The sequence below is a fragment of the Somniosus microcephalus genome, chromosome 13 (genome assembly GCF_052327205.1).
Source record: "Somniosus microcephalus isolate GS21.2 chromosome 13, FLI_Smic_1.0, whole genome shotgun sequence".
NCBI classification, from domain to species: domain Eukaryota; kingdom Metazoa; phylum Chordata; class Chondrichthyes; order Squaliformes; family Somniosidae; genus Somniosus; species Somniosus microcephalus.
Window position 1 is genome coordinate 48,596,661 of NC_140999.1, and position 15,966 is coordinate 48,612,626.

General features: G+C 42.9%; 1 pseudogene across 1 annotated transcript; it reads left to right on the forward strand.

The window, feature by feature from the left end:
* Nucleotides 1-7,814: 7,814 nt before the first annotated feature.
* Nucleotides 7,815-15,522, forward strand: LOC147108305 (perilipin-3-like; annotated as a pseudogene). The gene is made up of 9 exons (XR_015080568.1): nucleotides 7,815-8,208; nucleotides 9,093-9,165; nucleotides 10,153-10,275; nucleotides 10,478-10,479; nucleotides 11,063-11,140; nucleotides 11,656-11,894; nucleotides 13,204-13,392; nucleotides 13,805-13,943; nucleotides 14,858-15,522. The product of XR_015080568.1 is annotated as a perilipin-3-like (transcript).
* Nucleotides 15,523-15,966: the final 444 nt, after the last annotated feature.

Consider the following 15,966-nt stretch of genomic DNA (forward strand, 5'->3'; position numbering starts at 1 on the left):
TACTACGAACGGGAGTAGCATGGAAATGGAGCGATGAATGTAAGCAGGCCTTTCAGAAGAGTAAGGACCTAATCACTTCAGGAGAAGTATTGGCTCACTACAACCCATCACTATCGATAAGACTGGCATGTGATGCGTCTCCCTACGGCATTGGGGCGGTACTGTCACATAAATTCCTTGATGGTTCAGAGAGGCCGATAGCTTTTGCGTCACGCTCGTTAACTTCAGCCAAGCGTAACTATGCCCAGATTGACAGAGAGGCCCTCAGCCTGGTGTGGGGGGTGAAGAAGTTCAATCACTACCTGCACGGTCAGAAATTTACTCTACTAACTGATCATCAACCTCTCGTCTCCATTTTCAACCCTCAGAAGGGCGTACCAATAATGACGGCACAACGGTTACAGAGGTGGTCCCTGTTCCTAGGGGCACACCAATATGACATTGAGTACAAAGGAACTAAACAGCATGGGAATGCTGATGGATTGTCGTGCCTACCGTTGCCGACAGTGGAAGAGGAACTGGCAGTGGATGCAGTGGAGTTATTCCACTCGACTATAGTCGAATGTCTCCCTGTGACGAATGCAAACATAGAAAAGGAAACACGAAATGACCCGACACTCTCCTGGGTCTATGATTTAATGGTGAAGGGATGGCCAGCACATGGCGAACCACTGCTGCCAGCATTCTCGCCGAGAAGAGAACAGCTATCAGTGTGCAGAGGAACCTTGATGTGTGGATCCAGAGTAGTAATTCCACCCAAATTGAAGGATAGAGTGCTCAATGAGCTTCATGAGGGTCATCTGGGAGGGGTAAAAATGAAGAACTTAGCCAGAGCGTTTGTGTGGTGGCCGGGAATCGATAGAGAAATCGAAGAGATGACCAAGAGCTGTACTGGATGCCAGAAGGTCCAAAACGCCCCACCACAAGCCCCTCTACATCCATGGGAGTGGCCCTCATCTCCATGGCAAAGGGTGCACATTGATTTTGCTGGTCCATTTATGGACTCGATGTTTTTAATTGCGGTGGATGCACATTCAAAGTGGCCAGAGGTAATAAAAATGCCCTCAACCACCACAGAAAAAACTATCACAGTCTTATGAACCATATTTGCCAGGAATGGGCTGCCTGAACAGATTTGCTCTGACAATGGACCACAGTTTGTGTCTGAAGAGTTCCGGAGGTTCTTAAAGAACAATGGTGTTAAGCATTACACATCCGCCCCATATCATCCAGCCACTAATGGATTGGCCGAGAGGTTTGTTCAAACATTCAAGAAGGCTATCAAGGCAATGTGTAATGAAGATATACCCCTACAACACAAGTTGGATAACTTCTTGTTTGCCTACCGGAATGCGACACATGCGGTTACCAACCAAACTCCAGCCATGATGTTCTTCAATCGAAGACTACGATGCCACTTGGATTTGGTTAAGCCAAACGTCAGAAGAGATGTGGAGAACAGGCAGTTTCAGAATATGAATGAAAGGCCGACCAGGAGTTTTAAGATAGGTCAACCAGTTTTGGCCCGGGACTACCGCACAGAGAAATGGTAGCCAGGAACGATCTGTACACGGCAAGGACCTCTAATGTATACCGTGGACGTTGGAGAGAGCATTGTAAGACGCCATGCTGACCAGATTCTAGAGTCACTGGAAAACGTCAACTCCACACCACGATCTGATACACCTGGCGATGAAACCGAAGTACCAATTGCATCTACCGCAGAATCGGTGATATTGGAAGCAGACGAACCAAACAACGACATTGATCCCGACTCAACCTTGCCAGAAGAACCTGATATCCCAAAGAGGCGTTATCTAGACAGAATCAGGAAGCCTCCTCAAAGACTGAACTTATAATTGCTTAACTTCAACCAATGTATCTAGCAACCGTAATTGTAATTGTAACTAGTTATTATTTAGTTGTTAAATGAATGTTATGTACTGTTTATCTAAAAGGGGAGGAATTGTTGTGTATGTACCTTTAAGGGAATAACTGGTCTCAGACTGCAGTACCGGCAGTGACCACCCCTGTATAAAAGGCCCTAGCAGCCTTCTCTAGTTTCAGTTTCCAGGTTGTCTCCATTCAGTAAAGACTTGTTATAATCAACTCCTGCAGTCCGTGTCTCAATTATACATGGACATAATAAGACCCAACAAAAGAGAATCCACCAGGATATCCACCAAAGCACTTTTACTTGGAAACCCCTATGGGTATTGTGCTAGTTAAGTTGCCCAAGGGAAACCGAGAAGTACCCCCAAGACACAAATGAGAACAGCTTGTAAAAGAAGCTGACGAGGGCATAGGTCAAGCACATTGTGGTGCCAGAACAACATTCTGCAAATTGACGCCCTTACATTGGTGGCCAGGCATGCTTAAGGCCTGTAAGACATACGTGGCAAATTGTGAGCCATGCTATTTAACCAATAAGTCATCACTAATTAAGCCACCACCATTGGCTCCTGTGAAAGCTGATGAGCCAATGGGAAAATTCTTTATAGACTTTATTGGACCACTTCCCCCGCCTTTGGGATACAGACATGTTCTCGTTTGTGTAGATGGATGCACTTCCTTCTACTGGCTGGTCCCCACAAAAACTGTTTCGGAAAATGCACTTGCCAGGGCTATTTCTGATATAATTACTGTAGCTGGTGCACCCAAAATCTTACACTCCAATCAAGGCGGAGCCTTTGTATCTAAGGTCTTCAGAGACTTCTGCGAACAAAGGGGGATTGGGTTAGAGCACAGCACGCCACGTCATCCGCAATCAGTGGGTCTGGTGGAGCGTAAAAACCAGGAGGTAAAAAAGCTATTGGTCAAACTGTTGAGAATCAGGGGGAATAAGTGGACCACCATCATTCCGGAGGTGCAGCTATCACTCAATAATGTGCCCACATCTGCATCAGGAACAGTGTCCCCTAAAATTCCATATTATCTGATGTATGGGGTTGAGATGCATACACCACTTACCCATAGTTCTTTTATTACCTCTACACACTCTGAGTCCTTGACCCAACAGCGACAGTTAGATTCAAAAAAAGAAGTAACAGAGGAGATTCACTGAATTGATCAGAGGACAAGGGAAGCAAATAGTCAGAAAAAATTGACAAATAAAGCATGGCAGCCCATAGTAGGAGAATGGGTACAGGAAAAGAAGTTTGAGCAAAAACCTGGTTTAAGACCGAAGTGGGAAAAACCTGTTCCAATACATTCAGTTATAAACGAAAGAACAGTTCAAATACATGTTAAGCAGCCGAATGGCAAGTATATTCTTAAAACTGTCTCAATAGATAATCTCAAAAGATGTCCTGTGGGATACCGAAATGAAGGAACAATACAAGGTGCAGTCGTACACTGTCTTTCAAGACCCAGCTTGGACCATGACACAGGAAATGGATGCGGTCGAATTACTGACGACGGTCAGTCAGAAGGTGTCACCGGCTTCTCCACATGTTGCTTGGCAACGCATCAGGAATTGGATTCGCAAAAAGCAACAACGGAAACAAGGAAAGATCAACGAGTTACTTCAGCGAAGGAGGAAGACACAGCGGATAAAGAAGGAATCAATTGAGTGCCTGGCAAGGCCTTTATGAAAACAAGAATCAGTACACATGCCGGGTTGAAGGAACAGCATGTCAAGCTTCAACTAGTTTCAAATGATGTCTCCTTGACTCGTATGAATAACTCACCTCTACGGAACGTACATCTGCCGATTGGACATTCTAAGTACATGTTGTTTCGCTAATTGCATGACTATGTACTTATCATCCTTTTAAATTGTGTTCAATTTAAAATAAGGCAGAACATTGTCCTAGGATGACTCAAAAGGAATTTTCATGTAGCACATGATTGCGAATCTCATGATATTAATATGCTATTGTAACCTTATTGGGAACACTGACCAAACTCTGCCCTGATGTTTTGAGCTCATTTTTTGGTCAAGAGGGAGGTGTAAAGGAATGAGTCATAACTATTCAGAAAAATACACCATCCCATGAACAGAATTCTGACTTTATTAAAACATGACAAATTGGCTTTAAAAATCTAAAAGCCTCAATGACAAAGGCTGTAAACAGAATACAGGCTCTTGATATAAGATGAGTTGTTAACACAAAGCTGTAAACACCATACAAGCTTTTGAGGTAAAATTGGTTGTTGACACTGAAACAATGGCCCTATTGAAGAAGGGGTGGAGCTTCCAGAAAGTCTGAGCTTTGGAAAGAACACAATAAGATTTACCCAGTTAAATTGTTTTAAACAAACACTTTGTAAACAGGCACATGAAAGAGCACAATGGTATAATGTTAAGGTGTCATAAGCCAACACACCGGGAAGCAGAAACACAGAACATTAAGAACCAGAGCCTAGACATTCGGTGGGCTGTGCCACCAGATAGCGCTGAAAGAGGGCACTCAGTGGCTTTAGCACCACTGGCCACGCCTCCCGTGATATTTAGCGGGGCGCTAATGATGGCGTTAGCCTGTAGCGCTGCGCCGCCACCGATGACATCATCGGAGTGCGCAGCACCCCGCTACCACCCCGATTGCGATAGTTGGTCGCGCCCGCCTCGGTAACACCGGTCACAAATCGTGCCCGGTTCACGGGGCCTGCCTGTGGCTGTAGTGGCGCAAATTAAGGTGGAGGTGCAGGGCGGCCATTTTTTTTGGTGGCCGCCTGCCAGCACCTCCGTCCCCAGCCTCCTGATGCCCCCCCCCCCGGGCAGTGCCGGCTGTGTCCCGAGGGCCCGGCACTTCTCCTCGGTGCCGGGCTCTTTTGCCGGCACTCGCGATCGGTCATCGCGCTGGTGCAGGCCCCTCCCCCTTAAGAAGGGGAGGAAGACCTGCAGTACTGCAGTGCGCCGTGCTGCAATGTGTGGCACTGCGGCACATTGCGCTGTGATATTCAGTTTCAGTGCCCTAAGAGGGACGCGGGGCACCTTGAGCAGCACCCCGCGTCCCTCTTGGGGCGCTCAAACTGAATTTCTGCTGGGCGCAACGGCTCCGATCGCAGCGGTAATTCCGGTGCCCAGGCAAGCTTGGCGCCCCATTTGGGGTGCCACTGAATTTCTAGGCCCGTATGCCTTCATAAATATGACATCAAATGAAAGACAGGAGACATAAGTCTGTAATACAACCAATTGAACTAAATAGGAAAACAATCATGTACTTGGTTGAAGTGTTTTTAATTTACATGTTGTAAAAAGATACAAACAGAAGACTTTGTAGATATGACATCAATAGATGCACCAAGAAATCACACGGCTTTTGTATTAAATTTGGAGCACATAGGAGACTCGAAGTCTGCTTACAACCAGCTAAGGTGATTTAAGAATTGAATAGAAGTCCTTTGTAAAAATGGCATCAAATAGATACATCTGTTATAACCATTTTTATGATAAGTTTTGAACACCTACACAGCAGACAGAATTCTGCAAGCTAACAGCTAAATTCACAGTAAGAATAGAAAGAAGTCAACAGAAAAATGACTAGAGATAATTAGCTTACATCAGCAGAAAACTTCAAAGGATATACCACTGAAAAAAGGGTATAAAATATCGAACTTTCAAATAGGAAGACAGAAGTCACTGGAAGGGGCAAGTGATTCTCAGCTTCAGAGGCAATCTCTGTAAGTTTTTAACTCTCTGAGTCTCAGGTAATCAAGGTATTTTGATTTTGGTGGATATCCTAGATTAAGAATAAGAAGTAGAAATGTAAAAATGTAACGAAGTTAAGATTTGAGAATAAGGATCTCTGAGAATAAGAATTGTAAGCTATTTGTATTTTGAACTGTTAATGTTGTGACTGAATCAGCAGCTGTTAACTATATGTCGGTTCATTAATAAATCTAAATATTTTTAGAACTGTCTCACAGAGTACTTCTGTATCAAACTCACAAACTCAATCTCTGTACACTCTTTGGTGAGGAGTTGCAGAATTCTGGGGGAGTATTCCGGACTCTCATAATATCCGGAAGGTTACAGTCTAGTTAAACTTATTAAAAGTGCTATCTGGAGGATGGTAAAATCTTCAAGTCATTCCTTTCCTTTAGGGAGATAGTCTGGACCTTTAGAACCAATTAAGAGTCTTATAGGATTCGGCTATCTGTAACTTTAGTTGAAGGTGAATATCTGGGGAATACACCTGATCCGGGGTAGACCGAAAAGGGCTAGGACTAGTAATTATCCCTTCAGGAAGATATTGTGCAGCCTCGTGGTGCTATGCTATCTCTCAGTGACCTGGTGATATCATGTTGGTATTGCAGTAACAAATCTCCGGATATATTTCATCTTCCAGTGCCATTTGTGACCTAGTTCAATTAATATTTATTAATCTCTGTTCATCAGTAAGCTCAACTCAGGCAGTTGGAGGGGTTTTTCTGTTTGGTTGAAATAATTAGATCAACTTATATTACACTGAAAAAAGGGTATAAAATATAGAACTTTCAAATAGGAAGACAGAAGTCACAGGAAGGGGCAAGTGATTCAAATGGGTACAAAAGGTTAAAGAGACATTGTGTAACCACTTGTCCCTCTCTATATTTGAGATAGAAGTACGAGCCAAGATTGGAGCTTGAGCTAGATCACAAATATCTTTGGGAGATAAAACCTTTTAGGGTACAGGGGTGCGAAGATTTGGAGGTTACAGACGGGCCAGGCTGAAGTGGAGTGCAGTCTGGGGAGGGGAAAGGGAGCTAAAGCCTTTTGATTTTATATGCACTTCCAGTTTGAATTAAATCTTAACATCTTCCTGAAGTAAAAATGACTTGCAAAAACTTCCAAAAATCCCAACTGTTTACAAGGCAGGGGGGCATCACGACACTGCCACAAGCAAACCTGTTACCCACCAAAACATATTGGCCCGGACTTTACAGGGCCTATGACTGCGTACGCAGTCGTAAATGCCCCGCAAGTTCCGGGTTTCCGCATGCACTGTGCAAAAACACGGCACTTGCGATCTGTCAAGTTTCAGCTTAACAGATCATCCGCATGTGCAGGAAATGGACATTCACTGGCAGAGAGTGGGGCTATTTGCCCAACTACTGCCCACGAAATTCTTACGCATAGGGCATTCTTTTTACCAGCATAAGGGATTCAATAAATATTAAAATGAAATCATTTATTTTTGGCCCGTTTATCATTTTTTACATTTATTATTCAAAAAATTAAATTTTTGTTTTAAATGTTTAATTAAATTGTATTTTAATTAATTTTAAACATGTGATGTTTTTTATTTAGGTTGTGTGAAAATGTATCTCCAGGGCCACCCGGGCGCGAACATAGCCGCGGAAAGGCAGGCAATCGGGCCGAACGACCCCATCGACCGCCCGCTGCCTGGACCTATTAATGGCCACTTTGGCCAGGCCCAGGAGCAGTCCTACGAGGAGGTCTTCCGATCTGCCCTCTCCCCTCCGCACCGGGTGGCCAAAGATCAGGAGCGTGGGACTGAAGTGCAGCCAAAAATCGAGGAGCAGCCCCTTCAAAAAATGGAACAGGGGCCGCAACCTCTCACATTCAGTATATACGTGGAACACGGACTCCTCCAGGCCGCAGAAAAGGCAAGCGGCCTGGGAGTCCGTGAACCTGTTTAAAATGTTATTGCCCGGGACAGCTCCGTGCAACACCCTCCAGGCCAAGTCCCCAATAGAACAAGGGTGCAATTAGTGTATGATGTCAGGTTGTTTCATTTTGTGAATTGCTATTGGTTAGTTTAACAACAAGTGGCCCCTCAGCTGATGACATCAGGTGTATAAATGCATTGCACATGACACCTAACAGGCAAGCTTGCAGAAGTAAGGAATTGGTGGGCTGTAAATAGTTTTGTTTCATTTGGAAATTGTGAAAGAAATTTAATCTTGTTAAACTTCTGCTAGAACAATGCTTGCAAATTACTTTTTAGGATATGTTTTGGTCCTAGGTCTGTACAGAAGCTAAGTAAATGGTAGATCTATTGTGTTAGTTTAACTTTTTCAAGTCTGTGTACAGGCAGTTTGCATATGCAGTATTCTTGGCTCCTTTTGAGGACCTTTCCTGTTCTATACTGTTGAAGTATCTGTAGTACTTTAGGGGATTGGTGTCCTTGAAAACTTGGAAGAAATGTTTTCATCTCTCTCTTCTGTGTCTCTGTCTCTCTGGTTTTGTGGCTCATTATGGCATCGGCAACAGCAGAAAATGTTCCAAAAACTGCAGAAGACAAAGAAAATGGGATCGGTGTGTGTGGGTGTGGGGGTGGGGGTGTGGGTGTGTGGGTGGGTGTGTGTGGGTGGGTGTGTGTGGGTGGGTGTGTGTGGGTGTGGGGGTGGGGATGTGATTTTTCACTTACTTAATCTGCCAGCTTGTAAAGCTATGGATGAACTATAGAAAAATAAGGGGTTACCGAGTTAGGGTTTGCCTTTTTAAAGTAATTGCCTGTTCTCTGCTAGGTATAAGCATGAGTTAATATGCTGTTCCAATAATTAATGCCCAACTTTAATCCAGTGACTGTTGATTTTGCCTTTCCCCAGTTGTGAGATGACTGGCTGTCTCCTCTGCTAGCTATGGCAAGACTGCTACTAACTACAACCTTGAATCCTGGTTGGGTGTGATGGCTTGGCTCCATGAATGCAGCTCAAGACCAGAATGCTACAAATCTCCTGATTGCACCTAAATGATTACCTGCTCCTCTGGCTTTAAGGACTTGTTTCTAAAAATAATGAATTGCAGCTTTGTGGCTAGCTAGTTAACATTTTCATTGTTATCAGTGTGACATCAGAGCTTGTTTAGCAGGCTGGACACTGTTACTGGAGGCCAGTTAGTTAAACTAGTTGAAGCAGAGACCCACATATCTTGACTGTCCTACACCCTGACCTGAAAATGGTGCTGTTCCTTGGTTTGTGACTGGCAAGCTTTTTTTGTTTCCTGAAAGCATCTTGATTTCATGTCCTACCCATAGTTACTAGTTTTGAGGATATGCTTTTGATACTAACTATATGTAGATAGTGATAACTGACATTCATAAGTTGGACCCTGGAATAATTGTAGAATAGGTACTTAATGTAAGCAGATGCTATTCTCTCAATATACCAATGCCTGGGCAATGATTTGACTTCTGTTTCAGAATGTGGTTGATAGGGTGATGAGCCTGCCGCTTGTGAGCTCTGCCTGTGACCAGGTATCTGCTGCATACAAATTCAAATTCAAATTCAAATGCTTTATTGGCATGAAAGTTTACAGAGAACCATATTGCCAAAGCTTACATAGCAAAAAGGTACATTTTCAAACATTTTGTAGGTGTCAATCGATTTGACATTTGTTGGGTACATACAATATTACTTTTAAACAATATTAATTTTAAACAGTCTTTGTACTTCATTTGGTACGTTCAATATTAATTTTAAACAGTCTTAATTTTAAACAGTCCTCAGGTTGTGACATGTTGTTACATATTTGGCCCCAAGGTATGGTCTGTCTCCTTCTCCCAGGACTAATCTCAATTTTGACAGGTCATCCAATTCCTTGAAATCTGGGGTTGTTTGGCTTAGCTTGTTGAATAATATGTTTCTTGATGTGTTGAATTTTTCGCATTTTAGGAGGAAATGCATTTCTGTTTCAACCTCGCTGGCCAGACATTGATCGCATATTCTATTCTCTCTAGGCTGCCAGGATTTCTTGTATCTGCCTTTTTCAATTTCCAGTTGGTGGTCGCTTAGTCTGTACCTGGTGAGGGTCTGTCTCTGTTTTGTGTCTCTGATGGTCGTGAGGTAGTCTGCCAGTTTATATTCTCTTTTTAGGGCCCGGTAACATTCTAATCTGCTTTGGCTTTCGGTTATTTTGTTCCAATGTTCCAGGTAGGTTTCTTTGCATTGTTTAATGATTTGGTTCACTCGGATTGGTGTTTGGACGGCTGTGTTGGTCTGGGGCTGGTCAGGGTCTGGCTGAGTACTTAGTTTCAGTAGCAGCTGACTCAGGGGACTCTTTTCTGGGTTTAGCTCTTGGGTCTGAAAGGCTTTGAAATGAAGGGTGTCTGGGGAGCTAGATTTGAGGTGATTTTAGGAAGTTTAGTGCTCGTTTTTGGATGTTTATTATCAGTGGGTATCTGCCTAGTTCGGCTCTGCATGCATTTGTTGGCGTTTTTCTTTGGATGCGAAGGATGCTTCGGCAGAATTCTGCATGTAGGGCTTCTATTGAGAGCTACCCTGCTGTGAAGACTGTCTGTGATCTGGCAGAGCAGGGAGTGAAAACTATTTCAGCTGTAGCTGCCAGTGGTGCCAAACCAATTATGGACATGCTGGAGCCTCAAAGTAAGATGAGTCATGAGGGTTTTTATAAACACTAGGCATGCCATCAATAACCATACTAGACAATACAGAAACAGTGTGGTATAGTGCTCCTTGGCTGAGTAAATTGAAATGAAGTAAATGTACACTTCACTTGAATCTGAGCAGTCACTGCTATGCATAATTTTGGCTCCTTGTAGATAAGGTCCAGTTCAAATAAATGTAGTTGTTGCTTCTCCCAGGCTATTGGATGAGATGTGCTCAACTCCTGGACAGCTTTAATTACTTGTGCTAAATCCAACTGTTTCTACTCGTGATGCTCTAGCCATGAGTGTGGGTGCTGGTCTCTTCATGCTAGTCAATTTTTAAATTTATAAATATTTTATTAGGAAGGATTTATACACTTTTTTTTGGTACACGTCACTGCTTCCAGCAGCTTGCTTAAGTAGAGTAGCTGACTTCTTGGTGTTTAACCAACTAAACTGTTTGTTATGCTAAACTGTCTGTTTAGTGACAGATTGAAGTAGTTAGTAATGTGAAAGGTGGCTAACCACACATGCATTGAGACTGCTCTGGTCAAACTTTCACCCTAATATGAAACTGAGCATTTTTATAATGTTTAGAATTCATGCTAACTGATATCATGACATTTGCATTGTCGTTCCTCCCAGTGAAGGCTCCTTCCTGGTCCTGGAGCAGTGGAATGATATTCCTTCTGCTGCCAGTATATGGCAATTCTCTTTACAGGCAAATGACAGAACTACAGCCACTCTGTCCTGTATTTTTGTTTGGCTGCTGCAACTGAACATAGAACATGGTCAATGAGTATGCCTGCAAAAGCTTGGACAAGCTGGAGAAGTTTCCTATCCTGCATCAGCCGACAGACCAGGTGAGTGTTGTATAGTTGGTTTATCATCAAAGGAGAAAATGCTGTTTGCTCTTTTGGACACTTGTAGCTTACTTGGTCCTAATCCACACTACTTTTAGTATCCCTAATAATCTTGTGTGCTGCCTTGTCAGCTATCTGTTTGGTCCAATCCCTTTTTTTCTTATAAATAACTAATGTTTCTGTTAATTGAGGGAGTCCAGGTGTGCTCTCCTGGTTCTATAGTACTGTACCTGTGAATTGTGCACTTCAACAGGCAAATGGCCTCTGATTAACATCTCAACCAGAGGACACCCCCCTCTAAACAATTAACCTAGATTATTTAAGCCCTGGACTTTGATCCTGTGACCATTTTTAGTAGACGTTGGGTGAAAATTGTCTCCATGATTAAGTCACTCATAGCTGAAGCCTCTATTCAAATGCTCACTTGATCAGTTGGAATTAAACCTTATTTAGAATGGAATAACTTCATACTTGCTAGCCTATAATTTTTGACCTGCTATTCCATGATATTACAGGTCCTTGCTGAAACAAAGACACTAGTGACATCAACCATGACTGATGTAAAAGAATCAATGATGGGGGTTGTAGACACGACGACAACAACTGCAGTACAAGGCAACTTGGAAAGAACTAAAGCAGTTGTGGTTGATGGTGCCAGTGCTGTGGGTCAGCTGGTGGCTACTGGTCTGGATATTTCTCTCTAAATCTGAGGAACTGGTTGATCACTATCTTCCAATGACCAAGGAAGAGCTAGGTAACTACAAACCTGAAACCTTTACTACAGGGTCAGTTGGCTAATTATAATGATTGAATGCCCCTGACTGTGCTGCATGTCAATCTGCTTCAATGAGCCCACATTGAATATGCCAGGTTGGGCATAGTGTCTGTCTTCTGCAATTAAAGTAATAAATTCTGCTTGAGTTTCTCCAAAAATCAAATCTTGCTTGGGGCATGGCTAATCCTTGACCAGCCCAGCTTGAGTTCTCCTGTTGCCCCTTCTATTGGCTTTTACAATGAACTTGCAACTGAATCTCCTTGGGAGGGGGAGGAAGGAATATTCTTGCAGTCTTCTCCTCTTGGGCAGTCCCTCTGAACTGAGGATGACTTGCTTCCACACTAAAAATGAGTTCTCGGGTGACTGCGTCCAATGCAGGACCTGCAGTCTCTGTAGCAGTATGGCTTTCTGGTCTGTCACTGTTGGGGTTTTCCATGAAGGTCCTGAACTTCATTTTAAAGGGTGTATGATGCCTCTGAGTTCCCTTATTGTGGGGAGGCCGTTGCACACCAGCTACCACTCGGGCTTGACAGAGCAAGGTCTTGGTCCAATGGCAAGGGGATCCAAGATGATTGGAGACCAGGCTCTGTTACATCAGCCTAGCATACACTCCCAGGGCAGGATCCTTCCAATCTGCTAACTATACAATGCTCAATCTAGTCTGGGGTAGCTCAGCAGTCAAATATGCATGTCAGGCAACCATTCTCAGCAAGTCCACATATGATTACCTTCTGTCACACAATGATGTGATGAGGCTGATTCCCATATTTGGGCCTCCAAGTTATGAGCAGATACGTGCAAGTTTCATTCACAGGAACAAAAGATTGAGCGGAGGCACAATACAAGTCTTTAAAATGTTGACAGATGTAGATGAAGTAGATATAAGCAAAATCAAAATGCTGTAGATGATGGAAATCTGACTCAGAAAATGAGTTGTATACATATGGTTGGAAAGTGAACTGGGTGTTCTAGGGATAAATATAGATGACCAAATATTCCAAGGGAACTGGGGAAGTCCTGTGCTGCTGGGATTGTGGTGGCAGAGGGTGCTTTGAGCATGGATGGTCTTGATATCTCTGGCGGACGGCTGGCCAAGGTTGAATATCGGAAATGTAGAAGTTGCTTGATTAATTTGTGGAGATTAGGCAGTATTTGGAGATCTTTCCTAGAGATCAAATGGGTGAATAGAGTCCATTATTGTCTTGATTGTTACTGCATGAATATATGGACCATGTACAAAGTGCTGCCTCTTGATGTCCAGCCTAAAGATTCTGATATTTTCTTTCAGCAAAAGTAGCTACTTCTACTGAAGGTTCTGACACTGCAACAGTACAGAGCAGAGTTATTATGTATGCTTGGGATCTTTATCCTCAAAGGTTTGTAATTGTGCATACCAGTATTCCATAGCCAAGATGCAGCAAGCCAAGCAGAATGGTCAGGAGACCCTCTCTCTCATCTCCACAACCTTGTAGATCTGGTAAGGAAAAAACTGTCTTGTGCAGTTTATATGTGGATGCCATATTAGCTGTGCCCTTGCACTGCTGCTCTTGCATAAAGCTCAACAGCACTAATCCACTGATTCTTCTTTCATTTCACCTTCAATGATGATTGTAGTCTCCAATGTTAACATTGTCCTAGATGAGTGACTTGTACACTGTGTAGCTTAAACATGCCTGACAGATTGTCCTACTGGAGATCTTGTTCAAGTTGACTTTTTTCCTCCTTTACCTTCCCACCACCGAAAAAACCAATTGCTACTCTTGCATAGTAGCTAAGTTCACTCTTCACCATCATGGTTGGCTTTTCCTCTGAATATACTAATTCACCCTTTAACCTTGATTGCTAGAATGCATGACTATCCTGACTAAATGTGACTCATGTACTTCTAGATTGAAATGGCCAAGAAAGGAGCAGAATCAGCACATTTCAAGCTACAGGATGTTTGTGCAACTTTGAATCTGATTCTGCTTGACTGGAGAAAGCAGCAGCCAGATGGCCAAGCAAGAGGAGCTGTCTGAGAAACCTGAAGTAAGAACTTGAGCAATTGCTAATGTAGAGGCAGTCTAATGCATAATTTGTCTTTTCCCATCCTCTTCTTCCCCTGGAAGTTCATGATGTCCAGCAATTGAGATGCTAAATGAAGCAACCATTGTCTCTTCACCCTCCTTGTGAAGGATTTTTGATAAATGCCACCTAGGCCATTTCTACCTGCAGTAACTGGACCAGCACTGCTATTTCAGCAGGTGACTTGCCCTGTACCAACACATGGTATCTTGTGTTCAATAGCTCCAACTGTCTGCATTTTAGTATATTACATGACCCATATGCATGTACCTTGTCCACCTAGTTCAGTTCAAATACAATGTATGGCACCACTTTAAAAGCATGAGTCAGCTTAGCTGTTAGTAGCCCCACTCGTGAGACTTCAACACAACTTGGATAATTTGGTGTAGTATCAGTGTTGCAATCCTGAAGAGGCATTAAACCAGTTTTGTCTGAGCTAGTTAAAGATGAACATAAAACATGCAATGGCCTTGATCCAGAGAAGCTTCTTGCCTACCCAACAACTTCATTTGTGTTGCCTCCTTTTGTGGGAACATTTATCTAAAACTACCTTCAGGATTTCCCTTTTTAGATCAAAAAGCAAGCAGATATCTGTTTAAATTTGCACCAGTTTGGATTAGTGAGAAACTATTTATTTGGCTGGCATACAAGCATTTAATGGTGGGGCACACTTCAATGTTCTTGGATCCATTCTGCTTAATCATTCACTAACTTGTCAATGGCCAGGAACTCTGCAATTCCATGAGGTATGCAAGCAATTTGTTGACTTTTCATTGCCTCTCTGCTTCCCTTCCAATGGGCAAGTAATACCAGGATAAATCTCAAACTTGCTAGAGCAACATGGGGTACAGATTAAAACTTAAACTTTTTAATTCTAGCAAATTGAATCCGAAACACTGGCCATGATTCAGAATTTCTCTGATCAGTTACAAACCATCTGCCGGACCCTAGCTGTGAATGTTCATGGTCTGCCTCAGAATATTGAAGATCAAGTGCAGCATATCTGCAAACTAGCAGAAGAGATCAACTGCTCTTTCATCAGCCAACTCCTTTCAGGATCTGTCTACACCATTCCTGGCACGGAGTAAAGAGCAACTGCTGAAGATCCGTGAGGCAATGGATGGGGTGATGGACTATGTGCTTCACAACACTCCCCTTAACTGGCTGGTGGGACCCTTTATCCCACAGCTGATGGAAGGCCAGGAGCCAGTAGAAATAAAACCTACTGGAATTGACACATCTCAATAGATTGGGGTCTTCTTTGCTAGGCTGGATGCTTGAATTAAAAACCTCACTGGCATAGTTGTTTATCTCTAGCACTTTATTCCAAACTGTAGAGTAGATTATACTGAATGTATTTGCAGTCAATGGTGCCTTAATCTTGGCTGGCTTTATTTAGTGGGCTAACTGTTTAGGGTTTTGAGGCAACTTCATTTGTATCTAATTCTGCTTTTTGCAGTGTGGTAGTTTTCAAACATATGACTAGTTTACACTAAATGCAGTGAACGAGTGTCTTGCAATTGCAACTGGTCTGTCTTAATATGAAGATACTGACTAATGGCTCTATGCAATTTTGTAATAAACAATTGCATGTAAAATGAACCAGTGTCGTGCAAATCTAATTCTGCCCATCTGGCTCCATTACAGAAACCCCATAATGCAGCTATAGGATATTTGATTAGCTTATGCCTTCTTGCAGTCTGCTGTAAGTAAACCCCAGACCTCCCTTCCTCTAGTGACTTTGTTTGTTTCATCACAGACCATCCCATCTGTTCTCATTACTGAAGTGACTGTGCATTCAGTAAAAATTACTAACCACCTACTTGCAGTGGCATTCCAAAAAATTCAGCTGCTGATTATTTTCTGGGGTCTAGCTTATGACTTCATTGGTGCAATAACTTTATAATTGTCTTCAGTTTCCTTTCCTTAGTACTAGCTTTCACACTAACCATGGTTTGTAGATTATGGAATACATCTTTAGGTTTTG